This window comes from Leptinotarsa decemlineata, unplaced genomic scaffold, assembly GCF_025532065.1.
Source record: "Leptinotarsa decemlineata unplaced genomic scaffold, Ldec_3_MD MMD2_tig00003348_RagTag_RagTag, whole genome shotgun sequence".
NCBI classification, from domain to species: domain Eukaryota; kingdom Metazoa; phylum Arthropoda; class Insecta; order Coleoptera; family Chrysomelidae; genus Leptinotarsa; species Leptinotarsa decemlineata.
The window spans coordinates 2,309,410-2,336,775 of record NW_027412588.1 but is presented as its reverse complement, the minus strand read 5'-3'; the positions used below and the strand labels follow the sequence as shown (position 1 = coordinate 2,336,775).

Below are 27,366 nucleotides of genomic sequence, written 5' to 3'. Positions count from 1 at the left end.
CTCCAGTAATTTTCATTACTACACCAAAGGTTCCAAACAGTGCATCATAAGAACACACTTTTAATAATTATAATAATAATATACTTGTGATACAACGTTTTGAACCTTTGGTGTAGTAATGAGTATTACTGGAGTTTCTTCCCAACCCCTAATCGTTATTTTTTTTAACACCTCGACACGTGTTTCGATCAGAAAGTGATCATCTTCAAGAGGACGATTAAACTGACCAGTAAAGATGATCACTTGGTGATCGAAACACGTTTCGAGGTGTTGAAAATAACGATTTAGTATTGGGAAGAAACTCCAGTAATATTCATAATAATAATATTATAAATATCATAAAATCAGAAATATGTTCAAGAGTTATAACTCAAAAGAGAATTATGTGAAGAAGAACAACAACTTAATTTACTAACATGAAAAAATCAGATGAAAATAACATGATACAGTCCCCAATTGAAAGTTATTTGAATTAATTTCAATTTAAAAATTGTTTTCATTAAATGAAAAATGAAAAATAAAGTGCCAATGAAGACTTGGAAATATCATTTGAAAATCCCTATATGACAACTCAATATGACAATAATATTACAAAATTTTTACCCTAAATTTAAACAAATTTATTAAATGTTTCACATACAAGTATTATATTTACATACCACACTAGGAAATAATGATTTTCTTGAAGCACTTATTATCAAATTTCTTCAAATGTAGATCCGATTTTTTCTGTGAAATATTTTGACAAGTTAACAAAAGTCATAAATTTATTATATCATCAGAATGTTCAAAGTTCACAACATGTTGAGAAAAAATACAGAATTTCAAATTGGTGTACCGAAAGAAAATTTTATTCGTCAATACAAACAATGGAGGGCTTCAATTGATGTGAAAATTCAATTTTTTTACTGTGAACAAAATAACAACCATTTGGTAACCATTTTTTTGTGATGTGGGGCTGCAGGTTTTTTCGGGTTTTCGTGAAGCTGAAAGAGCAAATGCACCACTGGAATCAATAAAGTCAACCCGGAGCGCCAATTGATTTTTATTGTTGTTTTATAATTTCATAATAAATAAATATAAAAATTATGCACTAATAAATTGCTTCTCATCGAGAAATGAATCAACAGAGAAAATTTACTAAGTTCACAGAAGATGAATGGGATGATAGTAAGGATTGCGATAATGGGATGATGGCAGGAAATATAAGGAGATTGCGGTCTTGAAAGTTAAGAAATCTTTGGAGAAGACACCTGTTGAATATTCTTGAAGGGGATTTAAACTCGTAATAAGAAAACCACTCGAAAGCAACAGTTGGTTTTCAACTTGTTTACTTTTTGTCTGTTTCTAATTTTATTCAAATGAAGTGCATTGGATTTCTCTGGTAGAAATTGAATTACCCTTAGGAGAATCCTTTCCCTGTTTTAATATACGAGTAGAATTCTATTTAGAAAAAGGATCCTGCATATTTTGAATTTCTTACTATAATGAACTGTTCATAAAATGTTCATAAATGAAAATAATTAATTATTTTTTGTTCAGTAACATATAGTTAGGAATTTGATTTCTTGTTTCAACCAGACTCATAAAAGCTAATGGGAGAATTGGTTTCGTTTTTTTGATATGTTCAATGTGTAATTATAAAACTCTCTCAAGGAATATTCATGGGAATAAAGAAGGTATTCAAGTTATTCAATGACGATCTTTAATATGACTTTGCAGTACAGGCGATTTATTACATATTTTTAACGGCGTGTCTGAAATCTGTTGATTTTTTGGTAATTTTGTTCGACAGGTGTCGAAACATTTTTAATTAAAAAAAAATCAGAAAACATGAACTCAGTCAATAATTTCAATATGATTATTGTTATTTTTTTACGAATAAAAGGTTTGTTGATATTTAATTACCATACATGAAACTTTTGTGTCACCAGTTTACATACTAATTATACCAAGGATCACTCGACATGATCCCAATGAACTGTTCCCACGTATTTTGAAGTCGTCGGAGGAATTTACTCTTTATTGGAAGTGGTACTTTTGCCATCGAAAGGAAATACTGAAACTTCAAAACTTTAATATAATATGGTTTACGGTTCCATTACAAATCTGAAGATAATTATATTTGGTGGTAACCAAGGTTATGCACTCTTGCTCAAAGCTTGCGACTAGTAGATTTTATTCCTAGCTATTCGTGTTGGGTGTTATGAATCACACGTTACAATGTAAGAGCGCGTTAGTCCTTAGCTTGCACACGTTCGTAGGGTGCGGTAGCTGGTTAACGGAAAAAACAAGCAGACTTGTCCTTTCAATTGACTTGGACCGCTTGATTCCACCGAGGGTAGTATAGGTCCGTAGTAGACGACAATTCACTACTGTTCATTGCTTTGAAGTTAAACTGAATACACCTTCGGACTACACTTTCTGTAAAACCTTCATTTAGGAAATGAAAGATTGTTGTTGGTTAAAAATGAATAAATCTACAACAATTCAAATACAACTCAAACCACTTTCACTTAGGTACCACACTCAAGGTGTTCTCAAGTTTTTCTGTAGTGCAGACAATTTCAAGTTACATTATTGATGAATGATGAATCAAAATCAAACGTCACTAATTGATGCCGAAATTTGGCTTTGCAACCTTGCAAACCCGGTTTATTTTACATATTCGTTGAATGAGTATTTTGTCCATCTAACAGATTACTACTTCGTAAGGAGAAATGGTATCGCCGTTAATTACTCAGACTTGTCTTTTGAAGACAGTTGAATTAAATATAACATTCGTGGTTCAGCCTAGCACAATCGATGAAACCTGTTTGATCTCATCACTCATGGTCGAAAAGGGTTGAGACGAATCTTGTTCAGTGGTTAAATGCGAAGCCTGGCTTCACAAGTAAAAGGAGATCTCATCGCCTTTACTTACTCAAGATTGACCTTTAGGGACAACAATGCATTCTCGGTTCAGCCTAGTATCACTTGTGAGTTTGACTGGTTGAACAGCACTGTGAAAGATATTGTAAGAGACAGAGGACAAATCTCGTTCGACGGCCGATTTCGGAGCTCAGATTTGCAAATGATTGTCTTTAAGAGCCCCGTTTATCTTTGATATCCGTTGATTCGTCCCTCGATCTCATGGATAAAATCGTAGATGAGATCTCATCGCCTTCACTCACTCAAGTTTGTTCTTTGGGGACAATTGAGTCAACAATGCATTCGTGGTTCAGCCCAACAGCGGCTCGAATCAAATTTATTTGGTTTTGCATCAAGAATACTTTGTTTTTTGGTTATGATTATATCTGTCATCAATCGTAGTATAGATATTTCCAATATTTACTTGAGAATATTTGATAAATAAACTGTACGTGCACCCAGATCATGATTAAATAAAAAACGGAATAGATACATAACTAACGATTTAAACGGAAGACCGGAAAATTATCAAAACGTGCTAACTCTCTCTCATTGCACTCGGAAATGCCCTAAAAGAAACCCATTTCCCACAACTCTATTTAAATCAAGATAACCGCATATCTTGCATGATCGCTCGGGTGTCGGGTGTTTCATCGACTTTTCCCATGTCTCGCAGGAATAACGTGGGCGGCCGTGCTCTATGAGACACGAAACCGGAATCGCTTATTGTATTCGCTACTTAGCCACTTCCGCAGAACGCCGCGTTTCCGCAGGACTACTTCCGCTGTTTCCTTACGACGCCCTTATCACGACAGGTATACGACTTAATTGAGAAGGCGCCCGTTCCTCATTTTTGTTTGACGCGGAAACGCTTGAATTCGAATCGGCCATGGTGAATTCGGCTACTTTCCATTTTCCTCGCACTTTCTGATAAATGGTAGAATGTTTATCAGGGCGACAGTTTCAGAAAGTTATTAAAACGAAATTTCATTACTTCAATTAATATTCTTCAATTCATAATTTCATTGATTCACTGTAGTAGTTGTATATCAAAAACCCCATAACGGATATAGGAATGTAGGCTTTCACGACTGGCGTCAACATTCTAATTGGCTTCCGGGTTTTGCCGTGGTCTTCTTTGGTTATAGTCTCCAAACGTTTCAACTACAACTGCGGCAGACAGATAACTGCCGCAGTTGAGGTTGAAACGTTTCGAGATCATACCACAAGAAGACGGCAAAACCCGGAAGCCAATCAAAGCAACCCATAACGGAATACTGACACCTCGGACGGTTTATTATATGAACCAGTTCCAGTAGCTACAGTAGTAGCTACACTCCCAGACCTGTCTATTATCCAAACTTTACAGTTTCCGTTTGCCATAGGCTAATCCATATCTATTAGTCCATTCTAGACAATGAGGCTGCTGACACCCTCGCAAAGGGGGGTAGCTTCATCGGACCCGAACCTGTCATTGGCATTGGCATTGCTTTAGGTTTTGCCATACAAACATTGAACACCTAGTTGGCAAGAAGATTTAAAAACTTCTGGCAGACTTTTCCAGGATTGGCTCACTCCAAAGCGTTCGTTTCCCCTTCGAAGCTTGAAACCAAACAGATTTTTGACTACAGTAGGAATGAACTACGATATCTAACACGCCCCTTTACAGGTCACTGTTGTCTGAATCATCATATGCAGCAGAGCATACACTTTGTGCCTGCCCCGCTGCGGACCGAATCAGGTTTTCAGAGTTTGGTAGAACCACACTTTTACCATCTGACCTGTAAGATATCTCACCATATAAACTAATCAGTTTCGTCAAGAAGCTGGGTTTATTTGGTCGAGTTTGAATAGGTGTGAGCCACAATAAACCCCTGAGGGCTGGGGTGGAGTATCGAATAGGCCCATGTACCCTAATAAAACCTAGCCAATTTCTCTTATGTTTCTGACAATAAAAATACCATACCATCGCGATTTCTTCTTTCTGAGCAGACTTCTCTATAGCTTGTACTTTCTATTGGTTGATGTGTGGGCAGGATTTGGGAAGCTTGAGTCTTGGTTCTGAGATTCTAATGCTAACCCTTATGTTTATAATATACCATACCTGATTTTTTTTGTTTGGCAGCTGTTATTAAATATTGACTGTATTTGAGACCCAATCACTGCGACCCTATCCAATAAAGTGTTTTCAGTGCTTCCAACGGAGAACTGTAAAACAATGAATATGGCTAATAGCTACTTGTGATGTCGTTTATGTGCCGTTGACCCTTTTCATCCAGAAATGATCTAGATAGGTTCGTCCATTGAACATCTTCTACATTAATTTTTCTTCGGGATACACTGAAAGATGAAACTGGTTTTATATCCTTCAATGAAGGCCGTAAGATCTCATAGAAAGTTGAATAAAAGCAATATTTTCTGAAAATCAAATTTCAAGGCATTTTATCCCCTCACAATGATATTTTGAGTTGTAAAAATTATTTTCGCTAGATTTCTTAGAGCCTAGTTGAATGCTATTTCTTCACATCTGTCTTGGAGAAAATGAAATATGTATTTTAAGCTCATTAACGCTCTCTTTGTGGTTAGTTTTATATTTTCCTATCTTATTAATATGAGGATATACTTCAAGGGCAATACAATTTGCCAAAATTTACGTTACACTTGCCCTCTATATTGCACGATTTCAATTCATAAAACGTCAATCACTCACAAAAATATCAGATTATTTATTTAAAAATGGTAATACAGTATTTAAAGTAAGCGGAGGATAACAAATTGAAAATATGGTAAACGAATTGAACAATAATCAAAATTATAGCTAGTGTCAAATGAAGAATTTCAACCAGAAGCTGAAAGAAATTGTTTCTTTCGACTTTCTAGATGTTTTAGTGGAAATTTCGTTTCGATAGACGCGGTATTTACTTCTTCAATATCCCTTCTAGTATTGGCACTGTTGTGTTCAAAAATGTGAATCATTTCACTTGAAAATAGAACAAAACTCTGACCTTTTTTCTTGAATGTTCAATAAGAGCTATGTGACTACAATCCACATACTTTACATGTGAACAAATTCGAAAATCATAAAATTTTTCATAAATATCTTCTTTTAATCGATATATACTTTTTCATATGCTATATACCAGCTTGAATTTAGACATATGATACTTTAACATAGCAGTAATTTCAGTTTCGAATATATAACTGTGTATCTTTTTTTGCCGGTTACAATATTGACTGAATTCCGTGACAACTTTTTAGCTTTCAACATAAAAAGCGTGACTTAATTTAATAGCCTTTGTCGTTTTTCTCTCCTATGGTTATTCGAATTATTTATTTATCGAGCAACGATTTTAATGTTTTTATAATTGTAGCAATCTATGGAAAATTGATAAAAAGTCTAACGCACTGTATTTCCTTGCATTATTGGTCGGTCGCCTTTGACGCTTTGCGTGAGAATGGAATAAGCTATTCTTCCTCGCGGTGTTCATTGTGCATTTACAATTTATCTCTTGCAAACCTTAATTTTTTAACTGCCTTCAAATATATTGAAAAATTAAAATCACAGTTTCGAAAGATAATTTTAAACACTTCAATTTCCACAAGCATTTAACGAAATACACCTAATTTTACCAGCTGTTTAAAAAAATTTTGAATATCTAGGTATGTATTTTCGATGAACATAATATGCCATGACCTTCACTGAAGTCGTTTGGCAAAAATATGCCCACACTTAATGAGTTTCAAATGATCCAAGTGATGGTCAAGAAACTCAACCATTTCGTGATATGTGTATATTTACCCAGATTATTATTAAAGTCATCACGGAATTTCATTATGACCTAATTCAATTCCTGATATACCTAAACATAAAAGATGAGCTTTCAAAATATATTTACAACAAATATGATTACAACCAATTCATGGGCTGTAAATATTCAATTCCATTCAAGTTATAATTACTTTCGAAAACACCTTGAGTTTTGATTATCGACAAAAAAATCATATAAATAAAAAAAATTTACCAATGGATTCATTTAACTTGTATCTACATACCTTATCGGAACAAAAGGAATCCAAAAGCCAAACACTAAACTTTCTATAAATTATTCAGCCCCAAAATATAATCAGACATGATCACGCCTCGAAGAAAGGTGCCGCATATATTTTATCAGTCCGTGAATCCCACTTCCGCTATCACTTACACGTCAGAAGGCGAGGATAAGGAATCAGACCACTTACGAAGTGACGTCACCGGACACAACACAACCTTGAGACGATTTTCTTACATGTGACGTCACCGGCAACTTGAGACGCGTGTCACGTGACGTAACGACGGCAGATGTTTTATTGGGCATATTTACATGATAAAGGGAATTAAGATCCGCGGCCCGGTGTACAAGTCGTAGTATAATATTGTGTGTAGATCGTAGTAGGCTTCCACAAGAGGGGCGACTTTCTTTTGTTGACGGAGGGTCAAAAAACGGGACCCGTGGCTGACACGCGTTCGCTAGATTGTATTTAGTACGAAGAGAAGTTCAAATAAAAATGTAAACGAAAAACAGCGGCGTAGTTATAACTGTAAATTTGAAAATATATGTGTTTTCTGTGATATTTAGAATTCCAGTCACAATCCATCTGAATTAGAATATTTTTATGGCTTTTTTTGAATGCTTGAAATTGGATTAACGGAAATGGCTTTTATAAAACTTACCAGAATTCAATATATAATGGCGATTCTTCTTATTCGTGAAACATGAGCTTAGATAGCTACCCATTTCTTTCTGAAATTCATTGGGCTTGAACTTTTTCCAGAATTTGCAAAATGATCAGTAAAACCTTTTGTATAATTGTTTTTGAAAGATAATTCATGTATTTGAAAATTACTATAAAATGTGTTTTTGATGTTGTTGAAGGATAGATATCAAAGCTTGGCTTTGTAATAAATGCCTCGGGGAGCCTCGTTTATTTTTGATATTTTAAGATTGAGTCTTCTGTCGATCCTACACAAGGCGTCTTCATGAAGGAAGATGCCCATACATTTTCTCACTCGTGTCCGTTAAGCAATACTTTTGTGGCGTAGACTAGCACCACTAATGAGACCTACGACAGATCTGTTTCATTTTATGAACTTTGATGAAATCAATTTCAAAAGTTGTATTTTCAGCTGAATAGTCTGGGTACAGTTTGACAATTTTGAAAGTGATTCTCAAAGGACGTATTCAAACAGAAGAATCTTCGAACACCTAGTAGAATCCATCAAACACTGATTTCAGTTCGAAATTAGGAATAAACTATGTCAAGAACACCGTTTAGCACAGAAGAATTTTTCGCGTTATGTCATAGATCTAGCAGAAAGCTGGCTGAAGATATGAAAGGTTGAACTAGAACCTCTTGGAAGAATTAATCCAAAACAAGCACTTTTCCCAATCACTTTGGAATTGAAAAAAATTCTCTTGAAGACGCCAACTTGCCCGAGGAGAGTATTACGGTTCTGGTTATTAGGAAAAGTGCTTGTATAGCTGATAGCTCGGATAGCTGAAAAGAATTTCTTTCACTTCCATCACCATTTGCTGATATGACCTTTGATAGAAAATCTATTTTGTTTCAAGTCGAAAAAGCGACACTCTAAAAAAGATATTGAATGACATATAATTGATGAGGCCCAAAAGATAACACGAACAAAATACTTTTGTGATATAATAGGCAGCTTGTCTTTCTAAACGTGCTAATCACAAAAAAATCATTTGGTACACTAGAATACATCCTACCGAAAAACTACCCTCATTAACTAGTGCCGAGTCCCAAAAACATTCAGTTGTCTAACAAGAATCCCTAATCAACAAGTTGATAGTGTGAGTATTTGCCTAATGGAGCCGATGAATAGAAAAGAAGTGCTGATGGAAATACCTAATAGCAAATGAATCTCGAATCAGCAAAATTTATTTAAACAAACAAAAAACCCAAAAAAAGGTGAATAAATCAGACAGATCCAAGACCTTATGTTTCCTAGATTGAAGTCATGGTAACGGCTGGTAGTCTGTGGTTGACTGGGAACTAAGTCACAAATGTTTCGTCTGCTACTGCGGCAGACATCATCAGTGCGTTGACTCGTTGCTGAGATTTTGTTTTCTTCATTCAGATACAAGACCCTTCAGAAAACAAAAAACGTAAAACTTGCAAACATGAATGGTATGAAAAATATTGACAGAATGATGATGCATAATATCTGCGAATCAAATTCTCCCAAGAATCAGGATGTAATGGTCTATATCACGTGCGGCGACCGAACAGAAGAATATTTATCATACACTCTGTATTTTTCCTAAAGCACCTCCAGATGGGACATAATTTGAATTATAACTACACCAAATAGATATGGAGAAAGTATCAAACTCGTGAAATGGAAGAAAATAAACAATATTCCCTACGAATCATCAGATTTCTAACATGTCGAGACAATAATTAACAACAGTTTCTCCTGTAGTGTAGTGAGAATATCAATTTCTAAATAGATACATGGAATTTATGAACACTGGGAAAAACGATTTTCGCAAAAAATCCTTCTTGAAATTGACGTATTCTTATTTTAATGAATTCCTGAATAGTTGTTGAATCTATATTAATTTCTCCAATTTCAATCTAAACCACGAGCGCCACTGCCGACGTAAATATGACGGTGCAAACTTGGTCTATAACGGACAGCTGCATCACCTATGAGAGGGAGCAATACTCCTGCAGCCAGCTGACTTATTCTCCAGTCCATAACAAAAGACGACTACCCTCCTTCTAATAAATAGAAACTGCATGCTACCCTTCTTCCCCTTACTATTGCAACCTTCAGTTTTTTCCCCTTCTTCGGCGTCCCGCTGATGAACTTCAACAGGACCGGCCCAAAATTGAAGCTGAACTGTGTAATAAATTATAGGTTGTAGCAGAATGAACTCCCATCAAAATATGACTTGAAAAATTTATCTTTTCATGAAAATTGTTCCAATATACAATTTGTTATTCATCAAAACATTCATGATTATAGAACAAGTCACAATGACAATTTCAGATCACGCTCGAATTTTGGGAAAAAGTCAGTACTACATGATGGCATTAATATCTGCAATTGTTTGCCAAATGAAATGAAACGAGTGAAAAATATAAAGTTAAACTATTTCTTTTCAAAAAATGGTCAAATAGGAAACAAATGTTATCGAATCGGTGAGTTTGTTTCTTGCTTTTCCTGAAAGTACTTCTATTCACAAAACAGAATGAGTGCAAGTCTATTAGAAAATAGAAACTAATACAAAAATAAGTAGAAACCTTTACCATTTCCATATATAAAAAATGATTCATAGATTTTTCGGCATATTGTATTAAATCATTTTATTTTGATTTGTATATTTCAATGTACATCACAATTTATTTGAACCTTCTTATTTATTTCGTGCAAGTATGTACTGTGGATAATTCAGTTTACATTTTTTTTACCCAATTAACATCAATTTGAATGGATAAAGTTCAAAAATGTTTTCAGAAACACGAAAACTCCTTAAAAATAATCAAATATTGAATCTGAATACAATATATTGTAGTGAAACGCATTTTGAGTGAAGTTCATGGCGTGAAAATTGTTATATTGTTAACATGGATTTTTATCGAGTAACGGGTCAGTAGATACATTAATAGGCAGAGTGCTCATAGAGCAAAGCCATAAGAGAAAAATTGTGTTCTTGATGTTATAAATGAAAAAACAATATATGCAAGAGACATATGTTGTTCTCCAGTTGCATAAAAAATAAAATATCAGGAGTAGTTCCGAATTTTGTTCGATTTAATAGGATCTGAAGACGGCTCTGTTTGTTATATTCCTAATTTCGATTTGCAACTTCAGTAACGATTTCCCAAACTCGACATACGCCTATCAATCCACTGGTTTCGTCATAGTCTTTTATAAAAGATGTTCACCCCGATAAAGTGTATGATGCATCAGAGCCTGCCCGATCTAAGGGTGCCATTATCAAGAGTAGGTTAGGGCGAATAAAGATCTGGAGTAGGTCAGTGGTTCATTCGAAATATTTCGATAATTCAAAACTGTACAGAGTTGAAATAAATCTTACATGCAGTGGAAAATATACTAATGGAAATTCAAAATGGATTTGAATCAATTGTGAAGCTAAAAATTCAAAAAATTAAAAAAAAAATAACGTATGTTTAATTTTTGTTGGTCTTTAAAGTTTTAATTCATGTGATTTATGTGTATTTTTTCAAATTTGAGAATTTATAATATAGGTACGTTCAGATGTTGTCTATGGATGTTTTGGATGGTAGGTACAATTTTTAAATCCTCGATACCTATATTTGATAATCATAAATCATATTTCACAGCAGAAAAAATGTCCAAATGTCCTTGTTTAAGAAAAGACAGCAAAGGGAAAAATTAATATTTTTTCAGATTATCAATCGGAAGATAGAGCCCTGAAACAGCAGTCTGTATACTGATTTTAATCTAAGAAAATCAGAATTTGTGTTTCTGTTATGTTTATATATATATATATATATATATATATATATATATATATATATATATATATATATATATCTAGAAAGGTTAATGCAGTCAAGCTGCTGGAAAATAATTTCATGAAAATCAAAAAATAAATAGATAAGTACTTTTTGATCATTCCCACATTGATTTCAATTCAATAGCCACCGGTAGACAGCTGTTTCAGCCTATTGGGCATCGTCAGTACCGGGCAGGCGGTCCTCGATTGAAGACAAAATGAGAAAAACCAAGAAAGTACTTGATAAAAATAGCTGCTTGAACCGGAGAACGGCGTTTATATGGAATAAACTTCCTGAGAACGTTTTTCCAAATGGACTCAATGTCCAGCGATTCAATTCCAATGTGAATCACTACTTTCGCACAGGCACCGCTTTAAGAGCGCCTTGCGGATTTTCCTGTGGTGCTTGTACTTTGTCTTTATATATATATATATATATATATATATATATATATATATATATATATATATATATATATATATATATATATATATATATATATATTGAAGACGGATGTCATAAACCTACCTCAATAAATTCTCTGTCTGTATCAATCTTACTGATTTTTATAATCGTTTTCCCAAACAGAAATATCTATTTAAACTTCTGACCCAAACTTACTTTAGAAATTTTCACAAGTAGATTCATAATACCATGAATTGTGAAAGCCAACAAAATAAAACATTTTTATAGTGTTGAATACTGATCGATCAAACTGTTATGCTTTTATTCTCTGCACTGATTATTAAAATATTCCAACCGAAAGTGTTCACAAATGAAATTATTCACGCGATAGTCGTGAAAAAAATCACTCTCAGTTTCCGATGATAAAATAAACAATGTTTATATGTGAAATTATTCAATTGACAAATATAATTGCCAATCCGAATGGATATATATTACAATAAAAAATATAAAAACTACCCGACGACCTGTTGATTCTGAAAACTAATTAAAATATAACCTCATTTCACCCCGTCATTGGAATAAAAATCAAACGTACATATTAAAAATACATCCATTATTTCATTCAAAATACTGAATCAATTTTTATTACCAGCGCTAGGCGGTCTGTGATTCGAGTTTGTAACATGAACAGACGTATAAGTGTGCCATAGGTTCATAAGATAACGTAATTCTTTTGTTATAACCTACTAGTGAATCTCGTATTATTCATCCTCCCAAAATATATATAGAGGGGTGGTTAATATACACTCGAGTGTGTGCAGATGCGTTTAAAACTTTTTTCTTCTCCGTGACAATTGAACGTTTCTAATTCATTAATCAAATTCAGTACTCAGAGAAATGTTGCAATTTGTTGTATTTTTCAACAGCATCTGTCTGCAAATCTTAAGAACCGACCTAGGCTACACTTCCTAAACCCTTTTAAGTTTCACAAGAAATGTTTCGCCACATCTGAAGAATAAATCGGTGGGTTTCAAAGATATTTTGGTATTCATGAGAAGCAGGTAGCTAACAAGTAAGGATAACAAAATTTGTTTTGAAGTAAAAGGGTGAATTTATTCTGAGGTTTTCCAATGATGTGCATCTGCTTGATAAACAGCTTGAGTTTTGAATTTCGCATCTGCATCGTTCTTCTTTTATAAATTTTTCAAACATTTGGGATTCCTTCAATGCCGATATTTTCATGAAATCTCGGCATTGAAATATAACTGAAATTATTTGGAATTCGCCATAATGATTCAACGAAGGAAATAATCAGAAAAAAATGGGCCACTAAGCATCTTTTTTTCACCTCTAAGTATGGAATTCTCCCATTCATTGTGATCCTTGGTGCCTTAACGTCATTCTCATCAGGAGTCATCTTCTCCAATCCAATTATTTTTCATTTTCAAAACTCAATCTATTGATGTCTCCTTATCAGTCAATTTTTGTGTTACATACAAATTGAAAGTTGTATTTTTTTAAATTTCGGATGACCAACTCACATGAATTGTCGTGTTTAGAATCAATTTCGAAGTTAAACAACTGAATTGATATGTATTCACCTTTATAATTGTTTTTCAAATAATTTGCCACAATTCCTTTTTTTGTGATGCACTGTTTGGAACCTTTGGTATAGTAATGAATACTAATGGATTTTTATCCCAATACTAAACCGATATTTCAACACCTCCACACCTGTTTCGATCACCAGGTGATCGTCTTCAATAGAAAGATTAAACTTCACCTTGAAGATGATCACTTGGCGATCGAAACACGTGTCGAGGTGTTGAAATAACGGCTTGGGATAAAACTCCAGTAATATACAATTACTTTTATTCATAGTAAATGTGAGCATATGACTCGTGTGTGCGACAATTAGTGGACGTGCACTGAGATGGACGACGCCTTTTGCGAAGGCAATTGATGCACCATCCTTTTTTTTAACAATTTCAAATAGCTTTGAAGGATTGAGCGCGAGAAATTTCGGACAAAGATTAGTGAAGTGGTTTTCATTGCAATAGAGACACCGAATTGGCGATGTAGATGTTACATATGCCTTTTGAGATTGAGTATTTGGTCGAAAATTTGAGATCTTGGGCTGATTATTAGAACTGCCTGACCTTAAAGACTAAGTCTGAAACTGCGTACTTTCGAGTTGAACTCGTTTATTGAGAAAACTGATCATTTGTTCAACAGTAGAATTTGGAAAGTAGTTGCTGAAATCATTGCACCTCTCGACTAAACGGCAATCGAATTTATCGCGGAAAAAAACTGTTAAAAATGAGTCCCAATAGTTAGTAGGCTCACCTAAAGATTGAAGAGCTCTCAGATTCTTCTGAAGCTGATATAGAAAAACGCGAGTAGAAACATCTTTTGAAATGGAAGGTAAATCAATTAGTGATTTAATATAAGCATCGCGAATTAATTTACGATCGTTGTACCTTTCTTTTAACAAGTTCCATAATGTCTCATAGTTTTGAGTCGATGATTCGATAGATGAGATGACCTGTGCTGCTTCGCCTGAAAGACAGCCTTTCAAATAGAATAACTTTCGAATTGCTGGTATATCTTGGTGGACAAGTGAGTTGAAAAGATCATGAAAGTCTAGCCAGTTATCAATAGAACCGTGAAAGATGGGTAGATTTATAGTAGGCAAACAAGGGTTGAAATATAAGTTAGATGTTGCTTGAAACATAGGTTCAGCCGCTGCAGAATCTGCGGCTTGTGGTATAGACGCGTTCAATAGAGTATTGTTTTCATTGCTAAAAGAATTGGCTTCACCTTTTGTTTGTTCCGCTTGATGAATTGAAGAAAGCGGCGGAGAATTTAAATGTGCCGCTTCTGTATCCACTATAGCTGCCGTATTACTTGTAGAGTGCGACTGTGATTGTCTGCGAGTACCTAGTAAATTTGATGCAATAGAATACGTATCAAAATATTGCTCTTCAAAGTTGGTGCGATAATCGCTTAATTCTTCCGATTCTTCGAGAATTAACTCAAGGACAGGTTTCGAACGTTGCACCTACTGTTTCTATTTTGTTATACTGTTTTTCTAGAGCAGGAAAGTCTGTTGACGGATCGAAACGCGATAGGAATTTTTTATAATTTGTAAGAGATCGCTGGGAAACTCAACGTTTAGTTTTTAATGCTTCAATCTGCTCGACACACATTTTTAATGCTCAATCAGTTACTGAACAAGAAATAAAAAATGTTTATAAGATTATTTATATGGAAAGATGTGTTTCGATCGTTTAAGGTTGATCTGAAAAAGTTTATTTCAATAAAAAAATGAATTGATTGGGTGAAAATGATAATCGAAATGGTATATTGAACAATGAAAGAATATATGAGTAGGATAAGATAGGATAGTCCAAATGACTTACCGTGACCACTGACGATTTTGACAAGATATCGATGCTGCTGGCCGTGAATTCGTTGGATAGATTGATAAACCGCTGCTTGGGCTGGTGTACGCAATGGATTTCCAGAACTTGAAATCCTGGAACTGGTATGCTGCTGCTTCGGGTTGTGCAAGATTGCACTGATGTCGATAGTACGATGTTTACTGTTCACTTACAGTTTCAAGTGAAAACTTGAAAATTATTATGAATATTTTCAATCAATTTTAAAAATATCCGGCTCGAAGGACCAATGTTTTCACCCACAATTGTTTTATCGTGAGTATGAAATGATCAATGTGAAAAGATAGGATGGGAAAAATAACTAGCTAGATGTACTGTAGACAAGACAGTATTTAATTCCTACTGTACTCTTACAAGGTTTGAAACATAATGAAATGATTTTACAAAATGTCAATGTTCCACTCGGTAGTTAGAGAAGGGGTTTCAGATTTCTTTATTGGTTTGGATTAACATAGGTAGAAGAGATCATAATAGCCGGTAATTCCCAAAATAAGGGATATAAGGAACAATTAAGGAATCAAAAATGTAACTATTATTTTTGTAGCTTACAATATTTGCGTGAAATCCTCGTAGGATTTCACGCAAATATTGTGGAAAAACCCGGTTAGGAATAATGAAAAATTGAATAACTCAAACAAGATCAGTTACCAATACATAAAATAAAATCACTCCTAAAATTGTAACCCCTTCAATTCAAATACAATAAAAATAATGCCATGAAGCAATCTGTTTTGTTGTACAAATTTTAGAGTTGGCAACTCTAGGCTAAATAATAAAAAATTGAGATTCACTTGAAAAAAATAATAATTTCGATAGTAAGATTTTGAGACCGAACACATTTCATTTGGTGTGATGCACTTGGTCAATGTAAATCTCATTGGAAGCGGACTAACCTTGAAATGTTTGTTTATGCACATTGAGAGAAATAATAGCTTTTATGAAATGTAAAACTGGAACTTCTGGTGTGAAATAAATATGAAACAAGCACTTTTTCTAACCACCAGAACTGTAATACTTTCTCGGCGCGCATTTCACCAACCAAGTTGGCGTCTCCAGGGCTTCAAGAGATGAAAACAAGTTTTTATCATCTTGGTTGGTAAAACTGCGCGTTGAGAAAAATATTGAAGTTCTGTTGGGAAAATTGTTTGTTTTGGATTTCTTCGCCGTTATTTCTTAAGTCACGCATGATTGCAAGCAGGTGCTTTGAAAGTCGAAAAATACCTGATTGGCTATCAACCGCGAGTATTTTTAAATGTGCCATAGATAAAACATTACAATTTGAAGTATATGATTTCGTTTTCTAGGGTCCTCGTGCTCGTTTACTCAAAAAAAATAAAATTTCAGTTTAAAAACGTAACATATTCTCATTCTAGAAAAACCCATAAATGTATTGAAAGGATTATAGATTTTATATGCGGATACAGAAACATCTTAGAAAATACCTCATAAGGATATAGCTCACGTACTCGACAAAGCTAAAGTACCTTCCATAAATCATCGTTATTCTTCAGTGCTATCAGTTCGGCAGCAAATTTGAGAGATCAAACATCACGCCTACCACCTGGTTTTACGAATATCTCTTATTTTGAAACTAACTCAGCCCTATTGTTGAACTTTTATGTTTATTATGTGTTATATTTCTTAAGATACCCACCTGTCTTGGGTTGGTTTTCGCACTAAAATGTTTCGAACTGAATGGAATATCCGTGCTTACCCTGCACTCCTATAACTTCCTGTTCATTATATAAATAGGAATTGCCTTAATTTGGTACTTAAAGCTTTTGAATACCACAAGTAGGAAATAAATGCCTCTTTAACCAATGATTTACCGGCAAGGTGAGGCCCAAGTAACAGATTTTTTTTTTGATTCACTAACAACTCTGTTACAAATGCTCAACAAGAGGATACAAATGTTTTGTGTGAACAATTTGCCAGGAAGGTAATTTATTAAAATTGACATACAAATGTTGGATAACAATAGTGAAGTTCTATGAAGTTCTACTTCTACTATTTAGTCAACTGACATATATCCTTACATTAGTGTTTATAAATGAGTTTCGGGGAAATAATTATTTTTACGGTGTTGAAAAAAGATTGAAGTAATTGATGATACTGTTTTGAAAGTCTTTCTTTTTCAAGAGATTGCTTCCAGATCAGCTCATCATAGTTTAAGCTCCAATAATATTGAGAAACGGACGTATGAAGTGAATATGGATATCAATTTTCGGCTTTCTAAAAACTCTATAATCAGTCTAGCGTTACATCTGAGAATTATATCGTAATAGTAACAGAGATTTAAATTTCTAACATATCCAAATTGTTCAAAATTCAATTTCCTTTTAGACATATGAATCCAAAAATTTCTGATATAAGATATTTTTTCAATTCATTCCAGCATGATCAATATCGAAAACTATTCTTATATATGAATATTACTGGAGGTTTTTCCCAACACCAAATCGTTATTTTTAACACCTCGACACGTGTTTCGATCTTCCTCTTGAAGATGACCACTTGGTGATCGAAACACGTGTCGAGGTGTTAAAAATAACGATTTGGTGTTGGGAAAGAACTCCAGAAATATTCATTACTACACCAAAGGTTCCAAACAGTGCATCATAAGTATTCCTATATTTGTATCAAATCATTGCCATCATTCCTGCCAAAATGTTATGTTCATAAGCATTTGCAAAACTGGTTTATATCGTATGTCGGTGAGTTTCCAACGAAATTTATTGAATTTGAAAACGCACATCCCACCTATGAGTGATACAATAGAATTTGGAATAAAATGTTCAACATTAATATTGATGATAATGTTTTAATTGTCTCACAATAGGGTTATGTTCGATTCCAAAGAATGATCAACTTCATACTCGTGGTAAATTATTTAATATAGAATAAAGAAAATACTTATGTCTAGTTTTTACTGTGTTTATTTATTCGTTACTACCGGTTACTGAAAATGGCCTTATAAGAATTATAAGGCCATTTTCAAGTAACTACCACAAATTGTCAAGTTGCGTCTTAAATAGTGTGGACAGGTATCTGCTCTAGGTACCTGACCTAACACGATACCAATATTACAATATGTCACGATTACCAACTATTGGATGGATCCTAAAATTCCTAAATTCAAAAAGGGCGAGCTGCATAGATCTAGTTGGTCGTTGAGCGTTATGAACTTGGGATCCTTGTACAATTTATTTATTTCCAACGCTTCCAATAAATTCATCTTCCTTCCTTTGTTACATGTATGAAGAATTTTCATGTTTCCTTTATTTATTGTATGGTTTGCTGCTGGGCAGTCCCTACATTCTGGTCTGTATATGTCCGATTTTTTCCATTTATCCCTTTTCGGTTTTTCGTTGAATAACATGTTTCCTAAATTATTCTTATTAGAAAATAATGTGCTTATGTTGAGTTTTGAAAAATTGTTCTTTATATTTTCTGAGAGCTTCCCTGAATAACTCATGCTAGCATATTTTTTACCTTCTTTATGTTCTTCCTGATTCAGGAATAGTTCCTTCATGATCAATTTATTGTTCTTATTGGAGATCAGTTTTTCAATTAAGTTGGCGGGAATATGGTTGTTATATGCTATCTGCTTTATGATCCTAATTTCTTCTTGAAAAGTCTCCTCTGATGACAGTATCATAAATGCTCTATGTATCATAGATCTGAAGGCCGATAATTTGTGTGATAATGGACTGAAAGAATTCATCGGTATTGTACAGTCCGTGAAGGTGTATTTTCTATAGATGTTGAACTAAAATTTATGATTGCGTTTGAGATTCAGGAATATACAGGGCATATACAGACTAGAATGTGGGGACTGCCCAGCAGCTTATGCAGCTCAGACAGGCAGAAACTTCGACATAAGATACCGAGAACATGTATTATCAAATAAAAAATCAGCTATATATGGAAACAAACCATACAATGAATAAAGAAAACATGAAAATTCTTCATATATGTAACAATGGAAGGGGAGGAATTTATAGGAAGCGTTGGAAATAAATAAATTGTACAAGGACCCCAAATTCATAACGCTCAACGACCAACGACTAGATCTATGCAGCTCGCGCCTTTTGAATTTAGGAATTTTAGGATCCATCCAATAGTTGGTAATCGTGACATATTGTAATATTGGTACCTACAGCAGATACCTGTGCACATTATTTAAGACGCAACTTGACAATTTGTGGTAGTTACTTGAAAATGGCCTTATAAGCCGAAACCGGTCGTAAATGAATAAATAAACACAGTAGAAACTAGACAAAAGTATTTTCTTTATTCGATATTCAACATGAATTTCTACAAAATAAATAAGTCATCAATCGAACGAATTAAGTTATTTAATAATTTTTATAGGCTTACTATCATTACATGGTTACACAACACTTGTTTTTCCAGATCGACCAGAAAACAATATTTCTTAAAAAAAACACTGGTTGTTATATAGAATCGGTTGACTAACAGTTACATGTTCTGTCAGATGATAATATTTGTTCAAAAATTGGCAGATAATAATAATAATAGGTCTTTATTCCCATAATGATACAATAAATAAACGGGAAAGGCTGAAGATCAGCCTTTCCCGATGATGTTGATTCATTCAGATCATGAAATCTTGTTATTTGGGAAAAGGTATAGATATGTGAAAATGCTTTTATTGATATTCCGAACCTAATTTGTCCACTGATCATGTTGGATCCAAACTGAGAAAAAGCAAATGGAAAACAAACAAACCACCCTTCAAAAACACCTCGATGTATATAAATCATATCGGCGATGATCGCGATCCTTTTTTTCCGGTTGAATTATAACCGATCAGAAGTGGGATAGCAGAGTATCACGTTTTCAGGAGTGGGATGGAGTTGCCGTTAATGCACACGTTTTTCCTGGCCTGCTGCAAATTAGCGGCGGCCGAGGATGAGGAAACAACCGAGGAGCGGCTCTCCAAGCGCATGTGCTAGTGTTGAAATTAAAGCGGCAATGAGGGAATCAAAGAGCGTACTTTTGAAACGATGACCGCTCGTTCGATCGATGTTTTATAAAGCGAGGCTGTGGCCACACCCAGGGCTAATTGAATGATGCCTGCACTAGACTTGCATGTAATTTTATGTGCAGTTTTTGTACGCCAAACGACGATGACTTCTATGTTGAACTGGTCAACATCACCGATGTTATGCGCGACATTCATCACTGCGTCCTGTCAAAATTCCAACAATATGTGGAGATGTTCAATGCGATTGTATTTCATCTGGGTGAAATTACTGACGGAATATTTTATAACCTGCACCCATTGTTGATTGTTTCAGACTGAATTTCAGATCGTTAGAAATAATGCAACTTTTCAGATTGATTTATCTATTGTCGTGAATAGAATTTATAGTCAGGGTGGTCACTCATCTCACAAAAACTTGACAATGTTGTACCAGATATTTTAAGAGTTTACTAGATGAATTAAGAGAGAAAAAGTCAAAAAAGAGGGTGTTGATGAAAAAAAACATGAAAGAAAGATTTGAGACGTCTCCCTTCTCTATACCTAGTTACTTCCATGGAATGTATGAACAAATACTTCTTTTATCGACCTTCGCTAGCTATTAACATCTTTCACAATCTTAGCGTCCCGGAGGCTGCCTCCGTCGTCATAATTGAAAAAATCTGGGGATATTCGTCATTATTCTTTGCTGGTTCTCTCTATTACCAAATTTCCGACAACATTTTTTGAAAATAACCAAAGAAAGTCGATAAAATACTCTGAATTCCTTAACAAAAAATGACTTTTGTTTCAATATTTTTTTTTGATTCAATTCCACGAGCCATCTTGATGCTAACTGAAATACAAATTAGTTAAATATATACGATATATGTGCACTCAGATTCTAAGAGAGCTGCAAGAAATCTTCCTAGGTCATCATCTAGGCTCCACAATCGTCTAAGTATGGCAACAGTCATCATCCGAAGACGATTGTGGCTACATGGCTATTCTGTAGATTTCATATATGAACTGTCAATTTTCAAACCAATACTTAATTACCAGTTCAGTAACAGTTTACTAGTTCGAATATTAAAATAAAATGAACGAATAACTTTTATGTATAGCAATTATTCAATTCAGTAAATAATATCCGTTTTCTTTGAAGAAATAATCACCAATATCCATGGTATATTTCTTCAATATACTCTGAAAATTTTCATAGTGTCAAACAGCACGTTTCAAAATTCATTGATGATACAATTATTTTCAGAGTTCAGAAAGTTATTACTAGTTAATTTCCTTTAGAACTCGAACGTTATTAATACTGTTGCATGACTCGAGAATCAAAAGCATATCACAAGAAGAAGCAGCAAACTGTCTGTCAAATGTCTAAGAATAATTAACTTTGTAGAGGAGTGACTGAAGATCAATTAAATGTACTGTTTCGAGTTATTGAAGACACTAATGATGAACATTTGTTATTTCTTGAAGTCAAGGCGATTAGAGTGAAATTATTCAATTTGTGATCACTCCTACTGTATACATATATATAGAATAGTTACACGATCCAGCTAAGCATCAGGTTGTTACTAAAATAGCATTTGATGAAATTCCGTCAACAAAAGGTATGTTGCAACTTTCAATTTTAATTTTAGAATACCAACCTGAAGACAGCACAAAACAAAATGCGACGTAAACCTTCAAAGGGATTCACTACGTAAAGCAAAACAAAACTTATTGTGTGTCGCAAAGGTTTGTAAGACCCTATGAATTTATTTTGACGATCCATTGTTTTGATTTTGCAATAACTCTCAGAAGGTGTTAATTCAAATTGTATAATGTAACGCTCCAATTTATACAAAACATTTCTCATAAATCTTTCTTTGTATAACACCGTCCATTGGTGAAAATCTATTCAGTAGTTTTTGAGTTCGCATATTTCATGCATTTATTGCAAGTTGATCCATATTTTCATTCGGATGAATTTCAAAAACTACATTTTTACAAGTGTTTTGTGGAATAGTTTCAGAGGAAAATGAGTTTCATATGAGTCGAACGTTAAAAGATAAGGCCTAGGTGATTCTTGGCTCGCACAAATTTCCACTGTTGTCTCTCTTGAAAGGGTGACAGCTTGTTAACAAAAAAACAGATTATAGTGTATATCCACAGTAATTGATGATTATAAGATTATTCCCCAAATTATTTCCAAAATTCCAATGAAAATTCCACAAATTGTTGTTCATTATCACATTCAATCCACAGGTTTATGAACTCATTTCACTCCAGAATAGTGAAATTTCATATACAGGGTTAATATTTAATTAAATTTCATATATTATATTTAATAGAGAAAGTTCATTCACAGAGGGTGAATGTTGAAAAAAATAGTGTTTTTTTTTTCATCAACTCAGAAGTCTCTGAGGCTACTCTGATGAAACTCGTTGGTTCTAATATCATTAGGGTTTATTTTGAGGTAATTAGATCTGAAGTAATAAAAACAGGTTACCCATTGCTAAAGCTTCACAACTCTTTTGTCAAAACTAGTTTTCATCGAAAGACATTTTTTGGTATTTCTATTGAACAGATCGAATTTAATTATAATAGAAGAAAACTTACTAGTTTACAAAATAAACATCAAAAATATTAATTAATAAATAAGTTGGTATTAAAACTATCACAATTTAGGAATACTTGATTCAACAACGTCAAATAGTATACTTTCCAAAGCCAAAATCGATTTTATGTTTTATTTTGATTAAAAAACCACGAACAAATTGCAATGTATCTTATCACATTTTTATATATCATCACATTTCAATGTGTATAATATTGTCTCACTGGCAACCGAATTTGTTGATCAATTCTTACAGAATGTTATCAGTTGTTATGGATTCTTATGTTAACTCATCAACTTTTTTGTCTTGAGTGTTTTGTTTAGTATCAAAGATATGAAGAATATAAATATCATCTACGGTGTAGTGTGAATCACACTTGACTTTGAAAGTTCAATGAAGTTACAATTCTGATTGTACAATTGTAACAAAAGTTAAAAATGGGGTTATCAATTTTTTTTTAAATGTCTTAGAATTAAATAGTTTGGTCTACTACACTTGGTGTGCAAAAGGAATTAATATCCATGAGAAGTAAAAACAAAAATAATCAACAGTCAGACTGAAGCTGATTCATTTTTTTGACATTTGAAACTTGAAGATTCATTATAAATAGAACATTCATGTTATTGCTACATTATGATTATTTTCGTTAATTTTCTACAAATTCATTGTGAGGGAAAAAAGATGTCAGAAGCATCACAAATATATTTATTTTATGTTTATCACTTCATTTTTTTTTAAATATTCTGATGAATATTCACGATGATCACAAATTCATCTAAAGCTTCTTGAAGAAACATAAAAACGAATTTGATTTCACCATCAAATATATTGAAAACTCTGAATTGATTTCGATTGTGCACGCTTCGTTTTACGGTTCACTGAAGGAATGCTTCCATTATCTTAGATGCTAATTCACGTCTTCTTTATTTCCTTCGATGAGTAAAAAGTGACTTGCATTTTGAAAATAGTGACACTTCCGTTTAGAGGTAGAACATCTGGGTTTATCTTTTTTTATTTGATATCGTGTTTATTCATTCATTGTCATTCATTTCATTCATTGTCTAAAAACTACCTTCTTGTAACTTCACCTTTCATGACTAGTTTATAAAATATTCCAAAGTAAACAATTCATGAAATATTCATGAAATAATGAAGTTTGAACCGGCAAATGTGATTTTTTTTTGATTATATACAACTAAATGTGCTGTTTTCCAAATATTTTTTTATGATATTTATAACATTTGTAAATTGCGATTGAATTACTGAAAAAATGTATCATTAGTGTATTATGAAATGTGTTTATAGTGATTATGGATGATTTTTTGTAGACCCAAATGTAAAATCTACCATTTCGCAAACTTTATAGTGCAAACAAAAAACTGATTAATTGTTGATTTTCACCGTTTATTTGTTTCATTTTCAATTTGTCAAAAGTATATTTAAGTTTGTCACATACATAGCAGCTTAGATCTGAATCTGAGAGCCATCAAACCAGTTTATGGTACCTGGTGCAAAAAAAATGTTCAGCATACAAAAAATATCGATATTTTTAATCTTATCAGGTGTAATAAGAAAAACGCCTTAAGAGGGTCCTCATTTCAGCCAGAAATCAAGAAATGTATAGCATATAAAATTGAAGGAAAACCCTTGTTTTTATTGGACCCGAAATAGTTAAAACTATAAATCTATAAACTAGAATTGAATGAGACCTACTTTTCGAAATCCATCAGATATTCAAATATTCATCACCTGATATTCGTGAATATTCAGTCAGAATAAAAAAATAATTGAAAATTTTCGGTTCACGAAGTCAGCAGCATTGTTTTCATTCAAAGTTGTGGAAATACGTATAATTCAACTCATTGTTCCAAAGAAAAATGTGTTCAGAATATAAACAGAAAAATATGCATCTTTAAATTAATTTTCAAAGCGAATAAACGAGAAAGCTGCAACACATCAAACGTGAAAGAGAGGCTAAACTTTTTTCCGAGTATTGAGTGAATATACTGACCCTTGCCTTGTTTTGAATAAAAAAGTACCAACAGTGAATGCTCTCTCCGCTGCCAGCTATACATCCTATTTCTAATTAGCATATACGAGTATCGAGCTGATGAAAATCAGTTTTGATCATCCGGGATTTCAATGAACTGATGGATTTGGGGGCATATTTCTGTAGTTTCTTCGTGTAAGTGGGGAAATTTGCTAATGCCGGATATTTACAAGAAATTGAGCGCTTCAATATAGAATTGTACATTATTTCACAGGTGAAAGACCTTTTGACATTTTCGGTGGAATTTGGTGGAATATTTTTCCTTAACTTCTTCTATACCCCACTCGGATACAATATTATTCTCAGAATAGATTGAAGTATACAGACATCATCACAATCGCCGTTTAAGCCGTTTTGGTTATGACTTACGCTTGGGCGTCTATTCTGTTGAGGTGAATCATTTTTTATATATTGGTAACTATTTATTGATCATATTAGCCTAAGTTTTCTTGTTCGTAAACTTTATGTTCATTGTTTTATTCTGCTTCACTTTCTCCAAGTTACTTTTTTGTCATTTTTGTTGGTAGCAGCTTTGTATAATACAGTTACTCATTTTAACCATTTTGCAATTTGATGACTATCACTATAATTCCATAGCCTAGCCATTTTTTTATTTCTTCATTTCTTTTTTATCTTCTTTCTTCTAATCTCAGAAATGAAAAATATTATTCAATCTCTGATAATTTTTGAAAGCGAGTGGTTTTTTTCATCTCCTGTAGACGCCAACTTGCTTGCCCAAACGCTCGTCGAGAAGAGTATTGCACTTCTGGTGATTGGGAAAAGGGCTTATTTTGGATTTATTTCACGCCAGAAGTTTCAGTTTCACCCTTCACGAATGGATAGTTGAATACTGAATAAGCATATCAACGTTATTTGAATTTGATACATTTTTCTTTGTGAAGCGCTACGAAATTTGACAATTTAAAAACTACTGTAAGTGTATTTTCGATGGCTTCAAATGAGATCATCCTCTAGTATCAGTGATTTGTAAAATACTTTGTTATCTTCAATCGAAAATCAATAATATTCTGCGTTTGTATAAAACGTTTTCTGTATTTTTTTCGTTTTTATTTGGCCACCCTGTATTCTTATGTATTCCTTATACTTGAGAATGACTTCATTCATAATTCAGTAATGATTATATAATAATGATAAAATATATAATTACTGATTTGTTTTTCTTCCGAATACTTGAATAGATAGGTATGCATTTCTTATTAGAGGACTGTATTTGTAAGATATTGAGATGTAAATAATTTATTTTAGGATGCAAGTTGAAATCTCATTACTTACTCAAAGGCAAGTAGTTTTCATGAAAAAAATTGAAATCTCGAGAAAAGTTTATTCGACATTTAATTTTTTTTTCATGTTTTTTTCCTACATTTGAATGAAAAATATTATTTTTATCACCTTATTTTATAAAAGTCAATGAATATCGCCCAAAACATTTACGTCTGAATATTCTTCCACCTAATACCGTATGTAGCTCTTATCTCAATAGAAACAAATTTTAAGAATGCAATTGTTGATGTTCTCGATCTATAAGAGGGATGAATAGTTAATAACTGACAATCGATAACTTAAGAGCTCATAATCCCTCGTTTGTAGGCAAATATCGGGCCCGTTTTTATAGTTTCTGTTTGCATTGTTCACGGAAAAAGCGGGCTTTGTCTTTTTCTTTATTGGGAGGCAATGAGAAACGGGAAGAGAAAGGGTTTAACAGAAGACGCGGGCTCCAAATTAATGGATTAAATAGCGCCGGTTTCGTCAGCAGAAAATTATTCAGATTATGCAATTGTACCAGTACTGCAAAATCTTTTATGATTACTGTGCAGAATAATAATAGTAGAAAATATGTTGCATACTTATAGAGAAGGCAGTCAATTATAACAATTATTTTTGTATCTACCTATACGGCATACTGTCCCAAGAAAATCGTTTATATTTCATAGTAACAATTTACAAAAGTTGAGCGATATTAGAAACATGAAGCTATTGTCGGTATTCATACAACTGTTTATTTTTTATTTTTCTCGTGTTAGCTCATGGCTATGAAAGTGAAGGTGTTTTGTCTGCATACTCCATAGGAAACAGCGATAACATCTTTCGAAGATATTTATTGAAGGACAGTTGAGCCAAGAAAGGATTCATAAGAACAGTTAAAATCAGCAATCCATTTGTGATTCTACCTGTTTATATTCACCACTGGTGGATAGAAACAGCGTTGTCTGGTGTTGGAACGAGGAGGTTTTATTTTTGATCAATCAAACTAGCTGCCTCACAATGAAAGCTTCATAAGAAGACAGAGGAAGAATCTCGGCCGGTAGTCAACAGACCGCCTAATAAGGAAAGATGTCATCGCCTTTGCCCACTTAGGCTCGA

At 33.5% G+C, this 27,366-nt stretch overlaps 1 protein-coding gene and 1 long non-coding RNA gene across 2 annotated transcripts in view; one reads left to right on the top strand and one right to left on the bottom strand.

The window, feature by feature from the left end:
* The window catches only part of pros (homeobox protein prospero), a 93,481-nt gene that overhangs the window by 19,534 nt on the left and 46,581 nt on the right, over positions 1 to 27,366 (top strand). The window lies entirely within an intron of this gene.
* LOC111504281 (uncharacterized) lies at positions 338 to 7,489 on the bottom strand. The gene is made up of 3 exons (XR_012466090.1): positions 6,964 to 7,489; positions 5,015 to 5,250; positions 338 to 986 (listed from the first exon to the last, which is right to left on the bottom strand). It is a non-coding gene; the product is annotated as an uncharacterized lncRNA (long non-coding RNA).